General features: G+C 36.3%; 1 non-coding gene across 1 annotated transcript; it reads right to left on the bottom strand.

Moving 5' to 3' along the window:
- Positions 1-13,358: 13,358 nt before the first annotated feature.
- Positions 13,359-13,431, bottom strand: TRNAK-CUU (transfer RNA lysine (anticodon CUU)). The gene has a single exon. It is a non-coding gene; the product is annotated as a tRNA-Lys (tRNA).
- Between the last annotated feature and the right edge of the window lie 11,542 nt (positions 13,432-24,973).

The following is a 24,973-nucleotide window of genomic DNA, read 5'->3' as shown; positions in this document are numbered from 1 at the left end:
TTAAAAAGGGTTGGAATTTGACAAAAACGGCTTAGAAAAGGAAAGAATGGCTTTAAAAGGGATAGAAATTGAGAAAAATGGGTTAGAAAAGGAATAAAACTGCTTAAAAAAGATAGAAATTGAGGAAATGGGTTAGAAAAGTTAAATAAAGCAAGCATTGAAACGACTTAGAAATGGGTAAAATGGGTTGGAAAAGGGAAAAAAACTCCTAAAAAATAGTTAGAAAAGGACAAAAATGGGTTAGAAAAGGAAAAAAATGTCTTCCAAAGCCCTGGAATTTGACAAAAAAGGGTTAGAAAAGGGGAAAATGGCATAAAATGGGTTAGAAATTCTCAAAAATGGGTTAGGAATGGCCAAAAATTACTGAAAACAGGAAAAAATGGGGCAAAACCCAGTAAGAAAAAGAGAAAAAAGGATTAGAACCTTTTGAAACTTGCCAAAGATATGATAGAAATGGCCAAAAATGGCTTTCAATGAATTTCAAATGGGATTGAAAAGGCAAAAATTGCTTAGAAATAGCCAAACACTGCTTAAAAGCGTTGAGAAATGGACAAAAATGGTTCAGAAAAGGTAATGAAAAAAAGGCTTCAATCGATTTAGAGATGGGCAAATAGGGGTTAGGAAAGGAAAAAAACTCTAAAAAATTGTTAGAAATTGACAAAAAAGGGACACAAAAGAAAAAAAGCATTACAAAGGGTTGGAATTTGACAAAAACAACATAGAAAAGGAAAGAATGGCTTTAAAAGGGTTAGAAATTGAGAAAAATGGGTTAGAAAAGGAAAAAAACTGCTTAAAAAAGATAGAAATTGAGAAAATGGGTTAGAAAAGTTAAATAAAGCATGAATTCAAACGACTTAGAAATGTGCAAAAATGGGTTAGAAAAGGGAAAAAACTGCTAAAAATAGTTAGAAAAGGACAAAAAAGGGTTAGAAAAGGGGAAAATGGCTTAAAATGGGTCAGAAATTCACAAAAATGGGTTAAAAATGGCCAAAAATGACTGAAAACAGGAAAAAATGGGGCAAAAGCCAGTAAGAAAAAGAGAAAAATGGCTTAGAACCTTTTGAAACTTGCCAAAGATACGATAGAAATGGCCAAAAATGGCTAAAAATGGCTTTCAATGAGTTTCAAATGGGATTGAAAAGGCAAAAATTGCTTAGAAATAGCCAAACACGGATTAAAAGCATTGAGAAATGGACAAAAATGGTTCAGAAAAGGAAATGAAAAAAAGGCTTCAAACGACTTAGAGAAGGGCAAAAAAGTGTTAGAAAAGGAAAAAACTTCTAAAAAATGGTTAGAAATTGACAAAAAAGGGTCACAAAAGAAAAAAAAAGCCTTACAAAGGGTTGGAATTTGACAAAAACGGCTTAGAAAAGGAATGAATGGCTTTAAAAGGGTTAGAAATTGAGAAAAATGGGTTAGAAAAGGAAAAAAACTGCTTAAAAAAGATAGAAATTGAGAAAAATCGGTGAGAAAGGTTAAATAAATCAAGCATTCAAACGACTTAGAAATGGGCAAAAATTTGTTGGAAAAGGGAAAAAACAGCTAAAAATTAGTTAGAAATTGACAAAAAAGGGTTAGAAAACGAAAATAAAAAAAAAAACCTAAGACAACTTAGAAATGGGCAAAAATGGTTTAGAAGTGGACAAAAATGCCTTAAAAAATTGGAATTTGAAAAAAATGGCTTAGAAAAAAAGAAAATATCTCTGAAAAGGCTAGAAATTGAAAAAATGAGTCAGAAAAAGAAAAAAAAATGGCTTCAAGAGGATTAGAAATTAAAAAAAAATTGTTAGAAAAGGAAGAAATGGCTTAAAAAGGTTTGGAATTTGAGAAAAATGGGTTAGAAATAGGAAAAATGGCTTAAAAAAAAAAAGACCTAAAACAACATGGAAATGGGCAAAAATGGTTTAAAAATGGACAAAAATGCCTTAAAGAGGTTGGAATTTGAAAAAAAATGGCTTAGAAAAAGAGAAAATATCTTTAAAAGGGCTAGAAATTGACAAAAATGGGTTAGAAAAGGTAATCAAAAAAGGATTCAAAATACTTAGAAAAGGTCAAAATGGGATAGAAATGGGCTACTTGGTTGAAAAAGGGCAAAAGAAGGCTTGAAATGGGTTAGAAATCAGCAAATATGGTCTAGAAAAGGAAAATAAGAACGACTTAACAGGAGATCGAAATGGGAAAAAAACCACTTAAAACGACTGAGAAAAGGGCAAAAATGGGATAGAAAACGAAAAAACAGCTGCTAAAATTGCCAGAAATTGAAAAAATGTGTTAGAAAAGGAAAAAATTATCTTAAAAAGTTGGAATTTGACAAAAATGGGTTACAAAAGGGGAAAATATCTTTAAAAGGGCTCGAAATAGACACAAATGGGTTAGAAAAAGAAATCAAAAAAGGATCCAAAATGCTTAGAAAAGGGCAAAAATGGGATAGAAATGGGCTACATGATTGAAAAAGTGCAAAAGGTGGCTTGAAGTGATTTAGAATGCAGCAAATATGGTTCAGAAAAGGCAAAAAAGAAGGACTTAACAGGAGTTCGAAACGGCAAAAAAAAACCACTTAAAACGACTTAGAAAAGTGCAAAAATGGGGTAGAAAAGGGAAAAATGGCTTTAAAAGGGTTAGAAATTGAAAAAATGGGTCAGAAAAAGAAAAAAAATGGCTTCAAAAGGATTAGAAATTGAAAAAAAATTGTTAGAAAAGGAAGAAATGGCTTAAAAAGGTTTGGAATTTGAGAAAAATGGGTTAGAAATAGGAAAAATGGCTTAAAAGGTTTAGAAATTGACAAAAAAGTGTTAGAAAACGGCTACTTGGTTGAAAAAGGGCAAAAGAAGGCTTGAAATGGGTTAGAAATCAGCAGGACTTAACAGGAGTTAGAAAAAACAACAGCTAAAACGACTTAGAAAAGGGCAAAAATGGGGAAGAAAAAAAAACACCTGCTAAAAATTGCTAGAAATTGAAAAAATGGGTTAGAAATGGAAGAAATGGCTTAAAAGCATTGGAAACTGGAAAAAAATGGGTTAGAAAAGGAAGAAAAAGCTTCAAAAGGGTTAGAGGTTGGGAAAAATGGGTTAGAAAAAGAAAAAATGGATTCAAAAGGGTTAGAGATTGAGAAAAATGGGTTAGGAAAGAAAAAATGGCTTTAAAAGTGTTGGAATTTGAGAAACATGGGTTAGAAAAGGAAAAAAATGGCTTAAAAAGGGTTGGAATTTGACCAAAATGGGTGAGAAAAGGAAATCAAAAAGGGATTCCAAATACTTAAAAAAGGGCAAAAAATGGGATAGAAATGGGTTCTTGGTTGAAAAAGGGCAAAAGAAGGCTTGAAATGGGTTACAAATCAGCAAATATGGTTTAGAAAAGGCAAAAAAAGAACGACTTAACAGGAGTTCGAAATGGGAAATTGAAAGAAAAGGATTAGTAAAGGAAAAAAGTGGGTTAAAAAGTGTTGGAAACTGGAAAAAAAATGGGTTAGAAAAAGAAAAAAAGGCTTCAAAAGGGTTAGAAATTGAAAAAAAGGGCTAGAAAAGGAAATTAAAAAAACCCTGAAACAAAATAAAAATAAGCAAAAATGGGTTAGAAAAGGAAAAAAAAAGGCTTAAAAAGGGTTGGAATTTGACAAAAATGGGTTAGAAAAGGAAACCAAAAAAGGGATTCAAAAATACTTAGAAAAGGGCAAAAATGGGATAGAAATGGGCTACTTGGTTGAAAAAGAACAAAAGAAGACTTGAAATGGGTTAGAAATCAGCAAATACGGTTCAGAAAAGGCCGAAGGACTTAACAGGAGTTAGAAAAAAAACCACTTAAAACGACTTAGAAAAGGGAAAAAATGGGGGAGAAAAAAAAAAAAAAACACCTGCTACAAATTGCTAGAAATTGAAAAAAATGGGTTAGAAAAGGAAAATATGGCTTAAAAGGCTTGGAAACTGGAAAAAAATGGGTTAGAAAAGGAAAAAAAGGCTTCAAAAGGGTTAGGGATAGAGAAAAATGGGATAGAAAAGGAAAAAAAGGCTCCAAAAGGGTTAGAGTTTGAGAAAAATGGGTTAGAAAAGGAAATAAAAAAAAAACTGAAACAACATAGAAATAAGCAAAAATGGGTTAGAAACGGAAAAAAAAAGGCTTAAAAAGGGTTGGAATTTGACAAAAATGGCTTAGAAAAGGTAATCAAAAAAGGATTCCAAAAACTTAAAAAAGGGCAAAAATGGGATAGAAATGGGTTCTTGGTTGAAAAAGGGCAAAGGAAGGCTTGAAATGGGTTAGAAATCAGCAAACATGGTTTAGAAAAGGCAAAAAAGAACGACTTAACAGGAGTTCGAAATGGGAAAAAAACACTTAAAACGAGTGAGAGAAAAGCAAAAATGGGGTAGGAAAAAAAAAAACACCTGCTAAAAATTGCTAGAAATTGAAATAAAAAGGATTAGAAAAGGAAAAAAATGGCTTAAAAAGGGTTGGAAACTGGAAAAAAATGGGTTAGAAAAGGAAAAAAGGCTTGAAAAGGGTTAGGGATAGAGAAAAATGGGTTAGAAAAGGGAAAAATGGCTTCAAAAGGGTTAGAGATTGAGGAAAATGGGTTAGAAAAAGAAAAAAAATAGCTTCAAAAGGGTTAGAGATTGAGAAAAATGGGTTAGGAAAGGAAAAGAAAAAAAGCACTGAAACAACTTAGAAATGGTCAGAATTGGGTTAGAGAAGGAAAAAAATGACTTAAAAAGGTTGGAATTTGACAAAAATGGGTCAGAAAAGGGGAAAATATCTTTAAAAGGGTAGAAATTGACAAAAATGGCTAAGAAAAGGAAACCAAAAAAGGGATTCAAAAATATTTGGAAAAGGGCAAAAATGGGATAGAAATGGGCTACTTGGTTGAAAAAAGGCAAAAGAAGGCTTGAAATGTGTTTGAAATCAGCAAATTTGTTTTAGAAAAGGCAAAAAAGATCGAATTAACAGGAGTTTGAAATGGGAAAAAAAAGGCAAAAATGGGGTAGAAAACGAAAAAACACCTGCTAAAAATTGCTAGAAATTGAAAAAATGGGTTAGAAAAAGAAAAAATTGCTTCAAAAGCGTCAGGGATTGAGAAAAATGGGTTAGAAAAGGAAATCAAAAAAAGCCCTGAAACAACATTGAAATAAGCAAAAATGGGTTAGAAAAGGAAAAAAAAAAGGCTTAAAAAGGGTTGGAATTTGACAAAAATGGCTTAGAAAAGGTAATCAAAAAAGGATTCCAAATACTTAAAAAAAGGGCAAAAATGGGAGAGAAATGGGTTCTTGGTTGAGAAAGGGCAAAGGAAGGCTTGAAATGGGTTAGAAATCAGCAAATATGGTTTAGAAAAGGCAAAAAAGAACGACTTAACAGGAGTTCGAAATGGGAAAAGAAGCACTTAAAACGACTTAGAAAAAGGCAAAAATGGGGTAGGAAAAAGAAAAAAAACACCTGCTAAAAAATTGCTAGAAATTAAAAAAAAAATTTAGAAAAGGAAAAAAAATGGCTTAAAAAGTGTTGGAAACTGGAAAAAAATGGGTTAGAAAAGGAAAAAAATGGCTTAAAAAGTGTTGGAAACTGGACAAAAAAATGTGTTAGAAAAGGAAAAATAGGCTTCAAAAGGGTTAGAGGTTGGGTAAAATGGGTTAGAAAAAGGAAAAATTGATTCAAAAGGGATAGAGAATGAGAAAAATGGGTTAGAAAAGGAAATAAAAAAAAACCTGAAACAACATAGAAATAAGCAAAAATGGGTTAGGAAAGGAAAAAAAAAGGCTTAAAAAGGGTTGGAATTTGACAAAAATGGCTTAGAAAAGGTAATCAAAAAGTATTCCAAATACTTAAAAAAAGGGCAAAAATGGGATAGAAATGGGTTCTTGGTTGAGAAATGGCAAAGGAAGGCTTGAAATGTGTTAGAAATCAGCAAATTTGTTTTAGAAAAGGCAAAAAAGAACGACTTAACAGGAGTTCGAAATGGGAAAAAAAGCACTTAAAACGACTTAGAAAAGGGCAAAAATGGGTTAGGAAAAAAAAAAAACCACCTGCTTAAAATTCCTTGAAATTGAAAAAAAGGATTAGAAAAGGAAAAAAATGGCTTAAAAAGTGTTGGAAACTGGAAAAAAATGGGTTAGAAAAGGAGAAAAAAGGCTTGAAAAGGGTATGGGATAGAGAAAAATGGGTTAGGAAAGAAAAAAAATGGCTTCAAAAGGGTTGGAATTTGATCAAAAGGGCAAAAATGGGATAGAAATTGGCTACTTGGTTGAAAAAAGGCAAAAGAAGGCTTGAAATGTGTTAGAAATCAGCAAATTTGTTTTAGAAAAGGCAAAAAAGATCGACTTAACAGGAGTTTGAAATGGGAAAAAAAAAGGCAAAAATGGGGGAGAAAAGGAAAAAACACCAGCTAAAAATTGCTAGAAATTGAAAAAAATGTGTTAGAAAAGGAAAAAATGGCTTTAAAAGGGTAGGAAATTGAAAAAAAATGTGAAAAAAAGGAAAAAAATGGCTTGAAAAGGGTTGGAATTTGACAAAAATGGGTTAGAAAAGGAAACCAAAAAAGGGATTCAACAATACTTAGAAAAGGGCAAAAATGGGATAGAAATGGGCTACTTGGTTGAAAAAGAACAAAAGAAGACTTGAAATGGGTTAGAAATCCGCAAATACGGTTCAGAAAAGGCAGAAAAGAAGGACTTAACAGGAGTTAGAAAAAAAACCACTTAAAACGACTTAGAAAAGGGCAAAATGGGGGAGAAAAAAAAAAACACCTGCCAAAAATTGCTAGAAATTGAAAAAATGGGTTAGAAAAGAAAAAAATGGCTTTAAAGGCTTGGAAACTGGAAAAAATGGGTTAGAAAAGGAAAAAAAGGCTTCAAAAGGGTTAGGGATAGAGAAAAATGGGTTAGAAAAGGAAAGAAAGGCTTCAAAAGGCTTAGAGATTGAGAAAAATGGGTTAGAAAAAGAAATAATGGCTTCAAAAGGGTTAGTGATTGAGAAAAATGGGTTAGAAAAGGAAATAAAAAAAAACAGAAACAACATAGAAATAAGCAAAAATGGGTTAGAAACGGGAAAAAAAAGGCTTAAAAAGGGTTGGAATTTGACAAAAATGGCTTAGAAAAGGTAATCAAAAAAGGATTCCAAAAACTTAAAAAAGGGCAAAAATGGGATAGAAATGGGTTCTTGGTCGAAAAAGGGCAAAGGAAGGCTTGAAATGGGTTAGAAATCAGCAAACATGGTTTAGAAAAGGCAAAAAAGAACGACTTAACAGGAGTTCGAAATGGGAAAAAAGCACTTAAAACGACTTAGAAAAGGGCCAAAATGGGGTAGGAAAAAAAAAAACACCTGCTAAAAATTGCTAGAAATTGAAAAAAAAAGGATTAGAAAAGGAAAAAAATGGCTTAAAAAGTGTTGGAAACTGGAAAAAAATGGGTTAGAAAAGGAAAAAAAGGCTTCAAAAGGGTTAGAGGTTGGGAAAAATGGCTTAGAAAAAGAAAAAATAGCTTCAAAAGGGTTAGAGATTGAGAAAAATGGGTTTGAAAAAGAAAAATGTCTTCAAAAGGGTTAGAGATTGAGAAAAATGGGTTAGAAAAGGAAATTAAAAAAAACCTGAAACAACATAGAAATAAGCAAAAATGGGATAGAAAAGGAAAAAAAAAGGCTTAAAAAGGGTTGGAATTTGACAAAAATGGCTTAGAAAAGGTAATCAAAAAAGTATTCCAAATACTTTAAAAAAGGGCAAAAATGGGATAGAAATGGGTTCTTGGTTGAGAAAGGGCAAAGGAAGGCTTGAAATGGGTTAGAAATCAGCAAATATGGTTTAGAAAAGGCAAAAAAGTACGACTTAACAGGTGTTCGAAATGGGAAAAAAGCACTTAAAACGACTTAGAAAAGGGCAAAAATGGGTTAGGAAAAAAAAAACACCTGCTAAAAATTGCTAGAAATAAAAAAAAAAAGGATTAGAAAAGGAAAAAAATGGCTTAAAAAAGTGTTGGAAACTGGAAAAAAAAATGGGTTAGAAAAGGAAAAAATTGCTTAAAAAGGGTTTGGATTTGAGAAAAAAGGCTTAGGAAAGGGAAAAAATGGCTTTAAAAGGGTTGGAATTTGAGAAAAATGGGTTAGAAAAGGAAAAGAAAAGAAGCCCTGAAACAACTTAGAAATGAAGAGATTTGGGTTAGAGAAGGAAAAAAATGACTTTAAATGGTTGGAATTTGACAAAAATGGGTCAGAAAAGGGGAAAATATCTTTAAAAGGGAAGAAATTGACATAAATGGGTAAGAAAAGGAAACCAAAAAGGGATTCAAATATACTTAGAAAAGGGAAAATGGGATAGAAATGGGCTACTTGGTTGAAAAAAGGCAAAAGAAGGCTCGAAATGTGTTTGAAATCAGCAAATTTGTTTTAGAAAAGGCAAAAAAGATCGACTTAACAGGAGTTTGAAATGGGAAAAAAAAGGCAAAAATGGGGGAGAAAAGGAAAAAACACCAGCGAAAAATTGCTAGAAATTGAAAAATGGGTTAGAAAAGGAAAAAATTGCTTCAAAAGCGTTAGGGATTGAGAAAATTGGGTTAGAAAAGAAAAAATGGCTTCAAAAGGGTTAGAGATTGAGAAAAATGGGTTAGAAAAGGAAATAAAAAAGAACCTGAAACAGCATAGAACTAAGCAAAAATGGGTTAGGAAAGGAAAAAAAAAAGGCTTAAGAAGGGTTGGAATTTGACAAAAATGGCTTAGAAAAGGAAATCAAAAAAGGATTCCAAATACTTAAAAAAAGGGCAAAAATGGGATAGAAATGGGTTCTTGGTTGAGAAAGGGCAAAGGAAGGCTTGAAATGGGTTAGAAATCAGCAAACATGGTTTAGAAAAGGCAAAAAAGAACGACTTAACAGGAGTTCGAAATGGGAAAAAAGCACTTAAAACGACTTAGAAAAGGGCCAAAATGGGGTAGGAAAAAAAAAAACACCTGCTAAAAATTGCTAGAAATTGAAAAAAAAAGGATTAGAAAAGGAAAAAAATGGCTTAAAAAGTGTTGGAAACTGGAAAAAAATGGGTTAGAAAAGGAAAAAAAGGCTTCAAAAGGGTTAGAGGTTGGGAAAAATGGCTTAGAAAAAGAAAAAATAGCTTCAAAAGGGTTAGAGATTGAGAAAAATGGGTTTGAAAAAGAAAAATGTCTTCAAAAGGGTTAGAGATTGAGAAAAATGGGTTAGAAAAGGAAATTAAAAAAAACCTGAAACAACATAGAAATAAGCAAAAATGGGATAGAAAAGGAAAAAAAAAGGCTTAAAAAGGGTTGGAATTTGACAAAAATGGCTTAGAAAAGGTAATCAAAAAAGTATTCCAAATACTTTAAAAAAGGGCAAAAATGGGATAGAAATGGGTTCTTGGTTGAGAAAGGGCAAAGGAAGGCTTGAAATGGGTCAGAAATCAGCAAATATGGTTTAGAAAAGGCAAAAAAGAACGACTTAACAGGAGTTCGAAATGGGAAAAAAACACTTAAAACGAGTGAGAAAAGGGCAAAAATGGGTTAGGGAAAAAAAAAAAACACCTGCTAAAAAATGCTATAAATTGAAAAAAAAAAAAGATTAGAAAGGGAAAAATGGCTTCAAAAAAAAATGGCTTCAAAAGGGTTTGAATTTGAGAAAAATGGGTTAGAAAAGGAAAAAAATGGCTTAAAAAGCGTAAGAATTAGATCAAAATGGGTGAGAAAAGGAAATCCAAAAGGGATTCCAAATACTTAAAAAAGGGCAAAAAATGGGATAGAAATGGGTTCTTGGTCGAAAAAGGGCAAAAGAAGGCTTGAAATGGGTTACAAATCAGCAAATATGGTTTACAAAAGGCAAAAAAAGAACGACTTAACAGGAGTTCGATAATGGGAAAAAAAAACACTTAAAACAACTTTGGAAAGGATAAAAACGGGGTAAGAAAAAAAAATATAAAAATTGCTAGAAATTGAAAGAAAAGGATTAGAAAAGGAAAAAAATGGCTCAAAAAGTGTTGAAAACTGGAAAAAAATGAGTTAGAAAAGGAAAAAAATGGCTGCAAAAGGGTTTGAATTTGAGAAAAATGGGTTAGAAAAGGAAAAAAATGGCTTCAAAAGGGTTGGAATTTGATCAAAATGGGTGAGAAAAGGAAATCAAAAAGGGATTCCAAATACTTAAAAAAGGGCAAAAAATGGGATAGAAATGGGTTCTTGGTCGAAAAAGGGCAAAAGAAGGCTTGAAATGGGTTAGAAATCAGCAAATATGGTTTACAAAAGGCAAAAAAAGAACGACTTAACAGGAGTTCGATAATGGGAAAAAAAAACACTTAAAACAACTTTGGAAAGGATAAAAACGGGGTAAGAAAAAAAACATATAAAAATTGCTAGAAATTGAAAGAAAAGGATTAGAAAAGGAAAAAAATGGCTTAAAAAGTGTTGGAAACTGGAAAAAAAATGGGTTAGAAAAGGAAAAAATTGCTTAAAAAGGGTTTGAATTTGAGAAAAATGGGTTAGGAAAGGGAAAAAATGAAACAACTTAGAAATGGTCAGAATTGGGTTAGAGAAGGAAAAAAATGACTTAAAAAGGTTGGAATTTGACAAAAATGGGTCAGAAAAGGGGAAAATATCTTTAAAAGGGTAGAAATTGACAAAAATGGCTAAGAAAAGGAAACCAAAAAAGGGATTAAAAAATATTTGGAAAAGGGCAAAAAATGGGACAGAAATGGGCTACTTGGTTGAAAAAAAGGCAAAAGAAGGCTTGAAATGTGTTTGAAATCAGCAAATTTGTTTTAGAAAAGGCAAAAAAAATCGACTTAACAGGAGTTTGAAATGGGAAAAAAAAGGCAAAAATGGGGTAGAAAAGGAAAAAACACCTGCTAAAAATTGCTAGAAATTGAAAAAATGGGTTAGAAAAGGAAAAAATTGCTTCAAAAGCGTTAGGGATTGAGAAAATTGGGTTAGAAAAGGAAAAAATGGCTTCAAAAGGGTTAGAGATTGAGAAAAATGGGTTAGAAAAGGAAATAAAAAAAAACCTGAAACAGCATAGAACTAAGCAAAAATGGGTTAGGAAAGAAAAAAAAAGGCTTAAAAAGGGTTGGAATTTGACAAAAATGGGTTAGAAAAAATAATCAAAAAAGGATTCCAAATACTTAAAAAGGGCAAAAATGGGATACAAATGGGTTCTTGGTTGAGAAAGGGCAAAGGAAGGCTTGAAATGGGTTAGAAATCAGCAAATACAGTTCAGAAAAGGCAGAAAAGAAGGACTTAACAGGAGTTAGAAAAAAAAACACTGAAAACGACTTAGAAAACGGCAAAAATGGGGGAGAAAAAAAAAACACCTGCTAAAAATTCCTAGAAATTGAAAAAATGGGTTAGAAAAGGAAAAAATGGCTTAAAAGGCTTGGAAACTGGAAAAAATGTGTTAGAAAAGGAAAAAAAGGCTTCAAAAGGGTTAGGGATTGAGAAAAATGGCTTAGAAAAGGTAATCAAAAAAGGATTCCGAATACTTAAAAAAAGGGCAAAAATGGGAGAGAAATGGGTTCTTGGTTGAGAAAGGGCAAAGGAAGGCTTGAAATGGGTCAGAAATCAGCAAATATGGTTTAGAAAAGGCAAAAAAGAACGACTTAACAGGAGTTCGAAATGGGAAAAAAACACTTAAAACGAGTGAGAAAAGGGCAAAAATGGGGTAGGGAAAAAAAAAAAACACCTGCTAAAAAATGCTATAAATTGAAAAAAAAAAAAGATTAGAAAAGGAAAAAAATGGCTCAAAAAGTGTTGGAAACTGGAAAAAAATGGGTTAGAAAAGGAGAGAAAAGGCTTGAAAAGGGTTAGGGATAGAGAAAAAATGGGTTAGGAAAGAAAAAATGGCTTTAAAAGGGTTGGAATTTGAGTAAAATGGGTTAGAAAAGGAAAAAAATAACTTCAAAAGGGTTTGAATTTGGGAAAAATGGGTTAGAAAAGGAAAAAAATGGCTTAAAAAGGGTTGGAATTTGATCAAAATGGGTGAGAAAAGGAAATCAAAAAGGGATTCCAAATACTTAAAAAAGGGCAAAAAATGGGATAGAAATGGGTTCTTGGTTGAAAAAGGGCAAAAGAAGGCTTGAAATGGGTTAGAAATCAGCAAATATGGTTTACAAAAGGCAAAAAAAGAACGACTTAACAGGAGTTCGAAATGGGAAAAAAAACACTTAAAACGACTTTGGAAAGGATAAAAACGGGGTAAGAAAAAAAACATATAAAAATTGGTAGAAATTGAATGAAAAGGATTAGTAAAGGAAAAAAATGGGTTAAAAAGTGTTGGAATCTAGAAAAAAAATGGGTTAGAAAAGGAAAAAGTTGCTTAAAAAGGGTTGGGATTCGAGAAAAATGGGTTAGGAAAGGGAAAAATGGCTTTAAATGTGTTGGAATTTGAGAAAAATGGGTTAGAAAAGGAAAAGAAAAAAAGCCCTGAAAAACTTAGAAATGGACAGAATTGGGTTAGGGAAGGAAAAAAATGACTTAAAAAGCTTGGTATTTCGCAAAAATGGGTGAGAAAAGGGGAAAATATCTTTAAAAGGGTAGAAATTGACAAAAATGGCTAAGAAAAGGAAACCAAAAAAGGGATTAAAAAATATTTGGAAAAGGGCAAAAATGGGATATAAAGGGGCTACTTGGTTGAAAAAAGGCAAAAGAAGGCTTGAAATGTATTAGAAATCAGCAAATTTTTTAGAAAAGGCAAAAAAGATCGACTTAACAGGAGTTTGAAATGGGAAAAAAAAAGGCAAAAACGGGGAGAAAAGGAAAAAACACCTGCTAGAAATTGCTAGAAATTGAAAAAATGGGTTAGTGTCCTGGGTTCAGCAGTAGCAGTCATGTTTTTTCCTTTGTGTTAACTGGTGCAGTGCTGTGTTTTGACTTCTAGTTTGAGAACAGCGTTGGTGAAGCCGATGTTGTCGGTTGTTGCTAAGTGATGTTTACCCTGACCAAGGACTCTGTGAGGCTCATGCTCTGCCAGGGAGGAGGGGAAGCTGTGAGGAAGCAGAGACGGGGCGCCTGACCCGGGCTAGCCGGGGAGGTATTCCATACCACAGCACGTCATGCCCGGGGTGGGGGGTAACTGGGAGTTACCCGGAAGGACAGGGGCTTCCGGGTGGAACTCGTTTTCTTGGCTGGTGGTATCGTATTCTCTTCCCTTGTTATTTTCCCTTATCATTGTTTTAGCTGATAGTAGCGGTGGTGATTTGTTGCTGGACTGTTCTTGTCTCAACCCGTAGGAGTTGCACTCTCTCGATCCTCCTCCCCGTTCCTCCGGGAGCGGGGAAGGGGAGAGCCCCGGTGCAGGGGGGGGGGGAGACGGACACGGACCTTGATTGTTGTCAGCTCGGCACCACTCACTGGGAGTGAGTGAACAAGTTACCTGACTGGGTTTAAACCACGACAGTTCTTTTTGGCGCCCAACGTGGGGCCCGAACCCACGACCCTGAGATTAAGAGTCTCATGCTCTACCGACTGAGCTAGCCGGGCGCTTGCCTTGGCGGGTTGGTGGCAGTGTGATATAGTCAATCTGCCAGGCCTCCCCATATTTATACTTCAACCATCGTCCTCCATACCAAAGAGGCTTTAACCGCTTGTTGGTTGTTCTGGTGTTCCTCAGTGGCCCGACTCTTGGGTACATGGGCATCTACATGACGTACCTTCACCACCAGGTTCTGCACCCAGGCAGCAATATCTTTCCACAGTGCAGCAGCCCAGATGGGTTTACCTCTGCGTTGCCAGTTGTTCTGCTTCCATTGCTTCAACTACCCCCACAGGGCATTTGCCACCATCCATGAGTCAGTATAGAGATAAAGTACTGGCCACTTTTCTCGTTCAGCAATGTCCAGGGCCAGCTGGATGGCTTTCACCTCGGCAAATTGACTCGATTCACCCTCTCCTTCAGCAGTTTCTGCAACTTGTCGTCCAGGACTCCATACAGCTGCCTTCCATCTCCGATGCTTTCCCACAATACGGCAAGAGCCATCAGTAAACAAGGCATACTGCTTTTCACTTTCTGGCAGTTTATTATATGGTGGGGCCTCTTCAGCACGCACCACCTCCTCCTCTGGTGACATTCCGAAGTCTTTGCCCTCTGGCCAGTCCATGATGACTTCTAGAATGCCTGGACGACTGGGATTTCCTATTCGAGTTCGTTGTGTAATTAGTGCAGCCCATTTACTCCATGTAGCATCAGTTGCATGATGTGTAGAGGAGACCCTGCCTTTGAACATCCAGCCCAGCACGGGCAGCCGGGGTGCCAGGAGGAGCTGTGCTTCAGTGCCAATCACTTCCGAAGCAGCTCGAACCCCTTCATACGCTGCCAGTATCTCTTTCTCAGTTGGGGTATAGCTGGCCTCAGATCCTTTGTATCCCCGACTCCAAAAGCCGAGGGGTCGACCTCGAGTCTCCCCTGGAGCTTTCTGCCAGAGGCTCCAGGTAGGACCGTTCTCCCCAGCTGCAGTGTACAGCACATTTTTTACATCTGGCCCGGTCCGGACTGGTCCAAGGGCTACTGCATGAACTATCTCGCGTTTAATTTGCTCGAAGGCTTGTTGCTGCTCAGGGCCCCATTTAAAATCATTCTTCTTCCGGGTCACATGATAGAGAGGGCTTACAATCGAACTGTAATTTGGGATGTGCATTCTCCAGAACCCCACTGCACCCAAGAAAGCTTGCGTTTCTTTCTTATTAGTTGGTGGAGACATTGCTGTTATCTTGTTGATCACATCTGTGGGGATCTGTCTACGTCCATCTTGCCATTTTATTCCCAAAAACTGAATCTCCTGTGCAGGTCCCTTGACCTTACTCCGTTTTATGGCAAAACCGGCTTTCAGCAGGATTTGGATTATTTTCCTCCCTTTCTCAAAGACTTCTTCCGCTGTATCGCCCCACACAATAATGTCATCAATGTATTGCAGGTGTTCTGGAGCTTGCCCCTGTTCCAGTGCAGTCTGGATCAGTCCATGGCAAATGGTAGGGCTGTGTTTCCACCCCTGGGGCAGTCGGTTCCAAGTGAACTGGACACCCCTCCAAGTAAAAGCAAACTGTGGCCTGCACTCTGCTGCCAAAGGAATGGAGAAAAATGCATTGGCAATATCAATCGTGGCATACCACTTGGCTGCCTTTGACTCTAGTTCATACTGAAGTTCTAGCATGTCCGGTACGGCAGCACTCAATGGTGGTGTGACTTCATTCAGGCCACGATAGTCTACTGTTAGTCTCCATTCTCCATTAGACTTTCGCACTGGCCATATGGGGCTATTGAAGGGTGAGCGGGTCCTGCTGATCACCCCCTGACTCTCCAGTCTACGGATCAGCTGATGGATGGGAATCAGGGAGTCTCGGTTGGTGCGATATTGCCGCCGGTGCACTGTTGTGGTCGCAATTGGCACTTGTTGTTCTTCAACTTTCAGCAACCCCACAGCAGAGGGATCTTCTGAGAGACCAGGCAAGGTGGACAGCTGCTCAATTTCCTCAGTCTCCAAAGCAGCAATACCAAAAGCCCACCGGTACCCTTTTGGGTCTTTGAAGTACCCTCTCTTGAGGTAGTCTATGCCGAGGATGCATGGAGCCTCTGGACCAGTCACAATAGGGTGCTTTTGCCACTCCCTCCCAGTCAGGCTGATTTCAGCCTCCAGCACAGTCAACTCTTGGGATCCTCCTGTTACTCCAGAAATATAGATGGGTTCCACCCCTTGACAGCTTGATGGCATCAGGGTACACTGTGCACCGGTATCTACTAGAGCCTTATACTTCTGTGGGACTGATGTGCCAGGCCATCTGATCCACACAGTCCAGTAAATCCGATTGTCCCCTACCTCCACCTGGCTGGAGGCAGGGCCCCTCTAATGGTCGTCACAGCATTGGACACTTAAGTCGTGTTGAAAGGGATTATTCTTCGTTATCACAGGAGCTGGAGTAAAATCAGCTCTTCCACTCCATCTGGGAAACTGCTCACCAGAGACTGAAGCCGTAGCTCTCATGGGACGATCAGTCTTGGCCCTTGCTCCCCTCTTCAGTTCACTCACCCGTTCCTCCAAAGCTGAAGTAGGTTTTCCATCCCACTTTGTCATGTCTTCTCCGTGATCCAGCAGGTAAAACCATAGGGTACCCCGTGGCGTATACCTTCTGTATCTCCTCTCTTGAATAATAGGACGTCTTTTGTTAATAGCTGAGACGTGTGTTGGTACACGTGAGGAGCTGGATAAATCAGACACATCGTCCCTCAATTTGTCGAGGTCCTGGGACAGTTTTTTCACAGCTGAGATGATGGAAGGAGTGAGATTGTCGTCGAACTCTCGGAGTTTATGAACCATTTCATCCACTGTTAGTGGTACTATGTCATTCCAGGTCACTGTTGCCAATGAATGGGCATATGATGACGGTGCATTCCGTGTAAGTTTTCGCCACATGGGTCGTGTACATTCAACTTCATCTGGATCTATAGGTGTATCCCTGTTATTCGGCTTGATGTGATAGATCATCTCTACGATGGCCGATTCCCTCAGAGACTGGATGCCTTTGTCTATAGTAGTCCACTTGGCCGACCGACTCGTAACATCGTCCTTGTAGGGAAACCTTTCTTTCACAGCTGCCAAGAGCCTCCTCCAAAGGCTGAGGGACTTTTTCTCTCTTGCAATTGCTTTGTCAATTCCCCCTTCTCTAGCAAGTGATCCCAGCTGCTTGGCTTCTGTACCTTCTAGTTCGTGACCATCGGCCCCATTGTCCCAGCATCGGAGTAACCAGGTGATGATGTGCTCCCCTGGTTGACGGGTAAAATCTTTTCGCATATTCCGCAGCTCGGTTGAGGTTCGAGGTCGAGAAGTTACCTCTTCTTCTTCTTCGTCATGTGATGATGACTCCTGATCAGATTCTGGACCGGGTGGTGAATTCATTGGTTCTTCATCTCACTTCACCCTTTTTGCCTCCTTTTTGCTTGTTCTCTTGCGTACAGGGGCAACTGATATTGGTACGAATTGGTCCTCTGGTTTGGCTGCAGTGATTATCACTGTGGTTTGAGTAGCGACTGTACTTGTTGCTGGGGGTGGTGTAGCTACCGTGCTTGGAGCTGGGGTAACCGCGCTGTCTGTTGCAGTTGAAGTTTGAGCAGCTGCTGTACTTGCCACTGGGGTAGCTGCGCAGTTCATTGCAGCCAAAGTTTGAGTAGCGACTGTCGCTTTGCCCTCAAATCCGCCGATATTCTTTTCCTTTTGAAGGTGCTGGATAGTGTTGAACAAGGCCCTGTAAGCATAGGCCAAGCCCCAGCACGTTGCCGTGATTTGTCCATCTCTGGTATGGCCAGAATGACCACACACCTCATTTAAGTGTTTTACTAATTCTTCTGGATTTTGCAGTTGTTCGGTAGTGAAATTCCAAAATACTGGAGGGGCCCACTGACCTAGATACTTGCCCATACTATCCCACACACCCTGCCACTCATGGCTGTCCAGCCTCTGGGAAAATCTCTCGGTCCTCCTACATCGTCTTTTGACCCCAGACAAGACCCAAACCTGAATCTGCTTAACTCTTGAAATCAGTAGTGGGCAAAACACACTCTGTATGCGTGTTAGCATGGTGATTCCCATCACCATCAGTAAACAAGTCTCAACAGCATTAAAAGGCCATTTAAAAAATTCAAAACTCTCAAATGTAAATGGTCTGGGGGGACGACTAGGAGGGTAAAAGGATGTCTCCTTCACAGGTTGAGCACCTGAGAAGGAGAAAAAAGATGTGTAATTGCTAAGCACCTCCATCATATACCTCCCAAAGTATAAAGGTGGTGACCACACTGGGAACATAAACCAGATCAGTTTCATGATCAATGATTCTATTGTATTACAAGTCATTACCATAAAGTACAATGGGATAAAAACCTTAGCCCAAGCCCCACACTTGAAAAACACTAATACAGCCAATACCGGATGGACGTAAGATATGGTATACTGAAATGGTGAGATCAAGAGGAAAAACCTTGAGAGCCAATAAATCAGCATTGTCACGAGTGACTATCAATCCAGTCAGATCTGTTCTTATCTCAACCCCTCGTGCCCCACGCTGGGCGCCAAAAAGAACTGTCGTGGTTTAAACCCAGTCAGGTAACTTGTTCACTCACTCCCAGTGAGTGGTGCCGAGCTGACAACAATCAAGGTCCGTGTCGGTCTCCCCCCCCCCCTGCACCGGGGCTCTCCCCTTCCCCGCTCCCGGAGGAACAGGGAGGAGGATCGAGAGAGTGCAACTCCTACGGGTTGAGACAAGAACAGTCCAGCAACAAATCACCACCGCTACTATCAGCTAAAACAATGATAAGGGAAAATAACAAGGGAAGAGAATACGATACCACCGGCCAAGAAAACGAGTTCCACCCGGAAGCACCTTTCCTTCCGGGTAACTCCCAGTTACCCCCCACCCCGGGCATGACATGCTGTGGTATGGAATACCTCCCCGGCTAGCCCGGGTCAGGCGCCCCGTCTCTGCTTCCTCACAGCTTCCCCTCCTCCCTGTCAGAGCATGAGCCTCACAGAGTCCTTGGTCAGGGTAAACATCACTTAGCAACAACCGACAACATCGGCTTCACAAAGGCTGTTCACAAACTAGAAGTCAAAACACAGCACTGCACCAGTTAACACAAAGGAAAAAACATGACTGCTACTAATGAACCCAGGACAGTTAGTAAAGGAAAAAATGGCTTTAAAAGGGTTAGAAATTGAAAAAAATGTGAAAAAAAGGAAAAAAATGGCTTGAAAAGGTTTGGAATTTGACAAAAATGGCTTAGAAAAGGAAAACAAAAAAGGGATTCAAAAATACTTAGAAAAGGGCAAAAATGGGATAGAAATGGGCTACTTGGTTGAAAAAGAACAAAAGAAGACTTGAAATGGGTTAGAAATCAGCAAATACGGTTCAGAAAAGGCAGAAAAGAAGGACTTAACAGGAGTTAGAAAAAAAACCACTTAAAACGACTTAGAAAAGGGCAAAAATGGGGGAGAAAAAAAAAAAAAACACCTGCTACAAATTGCTAGAAATTGAAAAAATGGGTTAGAAATGAAAAAAATGGCTTAAAAGGCTTGGAAACTGGAAAAAATGGGTTAGAAAAGGAAAAAAAGGCTTCAAAAGGGTTAGAGATTGAGAAAAATGGGTTAGAAAAGGAAAAAAAGGCTTCAAAAGGGTTAGAGATTGAGAAAAATGGGTTAGAAAAAGAAAAAAAGGCTTCAAAAGGGTTAGAGATTGAGAAAAATGGGTTAGAAAAGGAAATAAAAAAAACCCTGAAACAACATAGAAATAAGAAAAAATGGGTTAGAAAAGGGAAAAAAAAAGGCTGAAAAAGGGTTGGAATTTGACAAAAATGGGTTAGAAAAGGTAATCAAAAAAGGATTCCAAATACTTAAAAAAGGGCAAAAATGGGATAGAAATGGGTTCTTGGTCAAAAAAGGGCAAAGGAAGGCTTGAAATGGGTTAGAAATCAGCAAATATGGTTTAGAAAAGGCAAAAAATGAACGACTTAACAGGAGTTCGAAATTGGAAAAAAGCACTTAAAACAACTCAGAAAAGGGCAAAAGTGGGTTAGGAAAAAAAAAAAAAACACCTGCTTAAAATTCCAAGAAATTGAAAGAAAAAGATTAGAAAAGGAAAAAAATGGCTTAAAAAGTGTTGGAAACTGGAAAAAAAATGGGTTAGAAAAGGAAAAAATTGCTTAAAAAGGGTTGTGATTTGAGAAAAAAATGGTTAGGAAAGGGAAAAAATGGCTTTAAAAGGGTTGGAATTTGAGAAAAAAGGGTTAGGAAAGGGAAAAAATGGCTTTAAAAGGGTTGGAATTTGAGAAAAAAGGGTTAGGAAAGGAAAAGAAAAAAAGCCCTGAAACAACCTAGAAATGGTTAGAATTGGGTTAGAGAAGGAAAAAAATGACTTAAAAAGGTTGGAATTTGACAAAAATGGGTCAGAAAAGGGGAAAATATCTTTAAAAGGGTAGAAATTGACAAAAATGGCTAAGAAAAGGAAACCAAAAAAGTGGTTCAAAAATATTTGGAAAAGGGCAAAAATGGGATAGAAATGGGGTACTTGGTTGAAAAAAGGCAAAAGAAGGCTTGAAATGTGTTTGAAATCAGCAAATTTGTTTTAGAAAAGGCAAAAAAGATCGACTTAACAGGAGTTTGAAATGGGAAAAAAAAAGGCAAAAATGGGTTAGAAAAGGAAAAAAAAGGGTTAAAAAGGGTTGGAATTTGACAAAAATGGCTTAGAAAAGTTAATCAAAAAAGGATTCGAAATACTTAAAAAAAGGGCAAAAATGGGAGAGTAATGGGTTCTTGGTTGAGAAAGGGCAAAGGAAGGCTTGAAATGGGTTAGAAATCAGCAAATATGGTTTAGAAAAGGCAAAAAAGAACGACTTAACAGGAGTTCGAAATGGGAAAAAAACACTTAAAACGACTTAGAAAAGGGCAAAAATGGGGTAGGAAAAAAAAAAAAAAACACCTGCTAAAAATTGCTAGAAATTGAAAAAAAAAAGATTAGAAAAGGAAAAAAATGGCTTAAAAAGTGTTGAAAACTGGAAAAAAATGGGTTAGAAAAGGAAAAAAAAGGCTCCAAAAGGGTAGGGATTTGAGAAAAATGGGTTACAAAAAGAAAAAAATGGCTTCAAAAGGGTTAGAGATTGAGAAAAATGGGTTAGAAAAGGAAAAAAATGGCTTTAAAATGGTTGGAATTTGACCAAAATGGGTGAGAAAAGGAAATCAAAAAGGGATTCCAAATACTTAAAAAAGGGAAAAAATGGGATAGAAATGGGTTCTTGGTCGAAAAAAGGGCAAAAGAAGGCTTGAAATGGGTTAGAAATCAGCAAATATGGTTTATAAAAGGCAAAAAAAGAACGACTTAACAGGAGTTCGAAATGGGAAAATAAGCACTTAAAACAACTTTGGAAAGTATAAAAACGGGGTAAGAAAAAAAACATATAAAAATTGCTAGAAATTGAAAGAAAAGAATTAGAAAAGGAAAAAAATGGCTTAAAAAGTGTTGAAACTGGAAAAAAATGGGTTAGAAAAGGAAAAAAAGGCTACAAAAGGTTTGGGATTTGAGAAAAATGGGTTAGAAAAAGAAAAAATGGCTTTAAAAGGGTTGGAATTTGAGAAAAACGGGTTAGAAAAGGAAAAGAAAAAAAGCCCTGAAACAACCTAGAAATGGTCAGAACTGGGTTAGAGAAGGAAAAAAATGACTTAAAAAGGTTGGAATTTGACAAAAATGGGTCAGAAAAGGGGAAAATATCTTTAAAAAGGTAGAAATTGACAAAAATGGCTAAGGAAAGGAAACCAAAAAAGGGGTTCAAAAATATTTGGAAAAGGGCAAAAATGGGATAGAAATGGGGTACTTGGTTGAAAAAAGGCAAAAGAAGGCTTGAAATGTGTTTGAAATCAGCAAATTTGTTTTAGAAAAGGCAAAAAAGATCGACTTAACAGGAGTTTGAAATGGGAAAAAAAAAGGCAAAAATGGGTTAGAAAAGGAAAAAAAAAGGCTTAAAAAGGGTTGGAATTTGACAAAAATAGCTTAGAAAAGGTAATCAAAAAAGTATTCCAAATACTTAAAAAAAGGGCAAAAATGGGATAGAAATGGGTTCTTGGTTGAGAAAGGGCAAAGGAAGGATTGAAATGGGTTAGAAATCAGCAAATATGGTTTAGAAAAGCCAAAAAAGAACGACTTAACAGGCGTTCGAAATGGGAAAAAAAACACTTAAAACGAGTTAGAAAAGGGCAAAAATGGGTTAGGAAAAAGAAAACACCTCCTTAAAATTCCTAGAAATTGAAAAAAAAAATTAGAAAAGGAAAAAAATGGCTTAAAAAGTGTTGAAAACTGGAAAAAAATGGGTTAGAAAAGGAAAAAAAATGGCTTCAAAAGGGTTGGGATTTGAGAAAAATGGGTTCGGAAAGAAAAAATGGCTTTAAAAGGGTTGGAATTTGAGTAAAATGGGTTAGAAAAGGAAAAAAATGGCTTTAAAAGGGTTGGAATTTGACCAAAATGGGTGAGAAAAGGAAATCAAAAAGGGATTCCAAATACTTAAAAAAGGGCAAAAAAACGGGAGAGAAATGGGTTCTTGGTTGAAAAAGGGCAAAAGAAGGCGTGAAATGGGTTAGAAATCAGCAAATATGGTTTAGAAAAGGCAAAAAAGAACGACTTAACGGGAGTTCGAAATGGGAAAAGAAGCACTTAAAACGACTTAGAAAAAGGCAAAAATCGGTTAGGAAAAAAAAAAACACCAGCTAAAAATTCCTAGAAATTGAAAAAAAAAAAGATTAGAAAAGGAAAAAATTGCTTAAAAAGTGTTGAAAACTGGAAAAAAATGGGTTAGAAAAGGAAAAAATGGCTTCAAAAGGGTTTGAATTTGAGAAAAATGGGTTAGAAAAGGAAAAAAATGGCTTAAAAAGGGTTGGAATTTGATCAAAATGGGTGAGAAAAGGAAATCAAAAAGGGATTCCAAATACGTAAAAAAGGGCAAAAAATGGGATAGAAATGGGTTCTTGGTTGAAAAAGGGCAAAAGAAGGCTTGAAATGGGTTAGTAATCAGCAAATATGGTTTAGAAAAGGCAAAAAAAGAACGACTTAATAGGAGTTCGAAATGGGGAAAAAAAAGGCAAAAATGGGGGAGAAAAGGAAAAAACACCTGCTAAAAATTGCTAGAAATTGAAAAAATGGGTTAGAAAAGGAAAAAATGGCTTTAAAAGGGTTAGAAATTGAAAAGAAATGTGAAAAAAAGGAAAAAAAATGGCTTGAAAATGGTTGGAATTTGAAAAAAATGGGTTAGAAAAGGAAACCAAAAAAGGGATTCAAAAATACTTAGAAAAGGGCAAAAATGGGATAGAAATGGGCTACTTGGTTGAAAAAGAACAAAAGAAGACTTGAAATGGGTTAGAAATCAGCAAATACGGTTCAGAAAAGGCAGAAAAGAAGGACTTAACAGGAGTTAGAAAAAAAACCACTTAAAACGACTTAGAAAAGGGCAAAAATGGAGGAGAAAAGGAAAAAACACCTGCTAAAAATTGCTAGAAATTGAAAAAATGGTTTAGAAAAGGAAATAATGGCTTTAAAGGCTTGGAAACTGGAAAAAATGTGTTAGAAAAGGAAAAAAAGGCTTCAAAAGGGTTAGGGATAGAGAAAAATAGGTTAGAAAAGGAAAAAAAAGGCTTCAAAAGAGTTAGAGATTGAGAAAAATGGGTTAGAAAAAGAAAAAATGGCTTCAAAAGGGTTAGTGATTGCGAAAAATGGGTTAGAAAAGGAAATAAAAAAAAAACCTGAAACAACATAGAAATATGCAAAAAAGGGTTAGAAAAGGAAAAAAAAAAGGCTTAAAAAGGGTTGGAATTTGACAAAAATGGCTTAGAAAAGGTAATCAAAAAAGGATTCCAAATACTTAAAAAAAGGGCAAAAAAGGGATAGAAATGGGTTCTTGGTCGAAAAAGGGCAAAGGAAGGATTGAAATGGGTTAGAAATCAGCAAATATGGTTTAGAAAAGGCAAAAAAGAACGACTTAACAGGAGTTTGAAATGGGAAAAAAACACTTAAAACGACTTAGAAAAGGGCAAAAATGGGGTAGGGAAAAAAAAAACCACCTGCTAAAAATTGCTAGAAATTGAAGAAAAAAGGATTACAAAAGGAAAAAAATGGCTTAAAAAGTGTTGGAAACTGGAAAAAAATGTGTTAGAAAAGGAAAAAAAGGCTTCAAAAGGGTTAGGGATAGAGAAAAATGGGTTAGAAAAAGAAAAAATTGCTTCAAAAGGGTTAGAGAATGAGAAAAATGTGTTAGAAAAGGGAATAAAAAAAAAACTGAAACAACATAGAAATAAGCAAAAATGGGTTAGAAAAGGAAAAAAAAAAGGCTTAAAAAGGGTTGGAATTTGACAAAAATGGCTTAGAAAAGGTAATCAAAAAAGTATTCCAAATACTTAAAAAAAGGGCAAAAATGGGATAGAAATGGGTTCTTGGTTGAGAAAGGGCAAAGGAAGGATTGAAATGGGTTAGAAATCAGCAAATATGGTTTAGAAAAGCCAAAAAAGAACGACTTAACAGGCGTTCGAAATGGGAAAAAAAACACTTAAAACGAGTTAGAAAAGGGCAAAAATGGGTTAGGAAAAAGAAAACACCTCCTTAAAATTCCTAGAAATTGAAAAAAAAAATTAGAAAAGGAAAAAAATGGCTTAAAAAGTGTTGAAAACTGGAAAAAATGGGTTAGAAAAGGAAAAAAAATGGCTTCAAAAGGGTTGGGATTTGAGAAAAATGGGTTCGGAAAGAAAAAATGGCTTTAAAAGGGTTGGAATTTGAGTAAAATGGGTTAGAAAAGGAAAAAAATGGCTTTAAAAGGGTTGGAATTTGACCAAAATGGGTGAGAAAAGGAAATCAAAAAGGGATTCCAAATACTTAAAAAAGGGCAAAAAAACGGGAGAGAAATGGGTTCTTGGTTGAAAAAGGGCAAAAGAAGGCGTGAAATGGGTTAGAAATCAGCAAATATGGTTTAGAAAAGGCAAAAAAGAACGACTTAACGGGAGTTCGAAATGGGAAAAGAAGCACTTAAAACGACTTAGAAAAAGGCAAAAATGGGTTAGGAAAAAAAAAAAACACCAGCTAAAAATTCCTAGAAATTGAAAAAAAAAAAGATTAGAAAAGGAAAAAATTGCTTAAAAAGTGTTGAAAACTGGAAAAAAATGGGTTAGAAAAGGAAAAAATGGCTTCAAAAGGGTTTGAATTTGAGAAAAATGGGTTAGAAAAGGAAAAAAATGGCTTAAAAAGGGTTGGAATTTGATCAAAATGGGTGAGAAAAGGAAATCAAAAAGGGATTCCAAATACGTAAAAAAGGGCAAAAAATGGGATAGAAATGGGTTCTTGGTTGAAAAAGGGCAAAAGAAGGCTTGAAATGGGTTAGTAATCAGCAAATATGGTTTAGAAAAGGCAAAAAAAGAACGACTTAATAGGAGTTCGAAATGGGGAAAAAAAAGGCAAAAATGGGGGAGAAAAGGAAAAAACACCTGCTAAAAATTGCTAGAAATTGAAAAAATGGGTT

The sequence above is a fragment of the Pezoporus flaviventris genome, unplaced genomic scaffold, assembly GCF_033815535.1.
Source record: "Pezoporus flaviventris isolate CSIRO_AGI_PZ_B2104156 unplaced genomic scaffold, CSIRO_AGI_Pfla_v1 ptg000334l, whole genome shotgun sequence".
Classification (NCBI taxonomy): domain Eukaryota; kingdom Metazoa; phylum Chordata; class Aves; order Psittaciformes; family Psittacidae; genus Pezoporus; species Pezoporus flaviventris.
The sequence above is the reverse complement of the archived record's forward strand: the minus strand, read 5'-3'. Positions and strand labels throughout refer to the sequence as shown.